At 42.2% G+C, this 1,758-nt stretch overlaps 1 protein-coding gene across 1 annotated transcript in view; it reads right to left on the reverse strand.

Moving 5' to 3' along the window:
• Positions 1-1,758, reverse strand: part of LOC117950785 (origin recognition complex subunit 1-like) — a 16,962-nt gene that overhangs the window by 14,585 nt on the left and 619 nt on the right. The gene's annotated exons all lie outside the window — the stretch shown is intronic.

Here is a 1,758-nt window from a genome sequence, read left to right on the forward strand (position 1 = left end):
TGTGTGTGTGTGTGTGTGTGTGTGTGTGACCATCCATGTGTGTGTGTGTGTGTGTGTGCACAGACGTGCTGCAAGCTCACCTGCAGCCGAGGCAGGATGATGTCACACATCCTCTCTGCGTGCAGGAGCTCGTCGATGAACTCGTCCACGTGCATCATCTCGAACTCTGCAACGAAAAAACAAAAAAAACAGACGTCACGGCACGTCGTCCGGCGGCATCGCTATGACAACCAACCCTATCGGTGCTAAAACACGCCACGGACGGCGCCGCTCACCTCCGTTCCGGTTCTGACTCTTGACTTTTCGGTAGTCGTTGTACAGCGGCTCCAGGTACTTGTAGCAGTCCACGGCGGTGCCGGTTAGCCTCATGTACATCGCTCCGAGCAACCGGACGTACCTGAAGACACAAACAACAAGAAACCATGGCAACGCTCGTTAAAGACCCAGCCCAGTACGAGTCAGCAGATAGCCGTTAGCTTAGCATGTAGCATGTAACTAGCTTTAACCCCGCTGTTGTCCTCGGGTCATTATAACCCTTTTTCAAAGTTTCTGTTTCAGTGATTTGGGGTTATTTTTTTACCAAATTGTCCAAAAAATATAACGTGGGAGGTTCCCTACAACGGTAAAATACAACAGGTAAAATAAACAATCAGTTTGCTACTTTTATTACATTTGGGTGTTTTTATTTAATATTATAGCATTAAAAAAAAAAAATGCTTTTTCTTAAGCGACAAGAAAAAGACAAAAACCTAAAAAACTAAAGTGTGTAACACTATGTGTTATACACACACACACACACACACACACACACACACACACACACACACACACAGATGATTAAAAAGAAAGATTTCAGCATCTTAACCGCGCAACGACCAAGGTACAAACACGCCTGGCTTTTAAAGAGAATTTGCTACTTTTATTTAACTTTTATTAAATTTGGGTGTTTTATTTAATTTATAGCATTTAAAAAATTAAAAGGGCAAAAAAACTAAGCGACAAAAAAAAAAACCGACAAAAACCTTTAAACAAGAAAAAAAAAAAAAAGTATGAAAAATAATTGACAAAAAATGTCAATAAGCTACAAGAATGTGAGGAAGTCAACCAAAACGCTGTTATTTTATTTGAGATAAATTAAAAAAAATGAAATGAAATCTTACACATGAGAATAAAAACGTTGATGATGGCGTTTTGGGACATTTGTGCCTGTGTAAGATTTATTTCTTCGGTGCCTCTGCGTCTGTGTAATTATATATACCAACAATCATGCCACGTTCAAAGTCACTCAAATCACCTTTCTTCCCCATACTGATGCTCGGTTTGAACTGCAGGAGATTCTCTTGACCATGTCTACATGCCTAAATGCACTGAGTTGCCGCCATGTGATTGGCTGCTTAGAAATTAAGTGTTAACGAGCAGTTGGACAGGTGTACCTAATAAAGTGGCCGGTGAGTGTATATTTATATGTATATGTTTTGGTTTTTGGATGAACTTCCCAACTGCAACACCAGCGTTGTCGTTACTCTCTCAGGAGACTGAAACTCACTTGAAATCCTCGTTCTTTATGAACTCGACGATGATGTCTTTCTCCGGCTGGATCTGCAGCATCTTCAGAGTGAGGCAGAGGAAGGGAGTGGGCTTGATGTTTCCTCCGAAGACCCCCCCGACGAACTTCAGCTCCATGGCTTTGTCGACCACCAGCTCCGCTGTGCATCAGACGACACACACACACACACACACACACACACACACACACAC

The sequence above is a fragment of the Etheostoma cragini genome, chromosome 9, assembly GCF_013103735.1.
Source record: "Etheostoma cragini isolate CJK2018 chromosome 9, CSU_Ecrag_1.0, whole genome shotgun sequence".
NCBI classification, from domain to species: Eukaryota; Metazoa; Chordata; class Actinopteri; order Perciformes; family Percidae; genus Etheostoma; species Etheostoma cragini.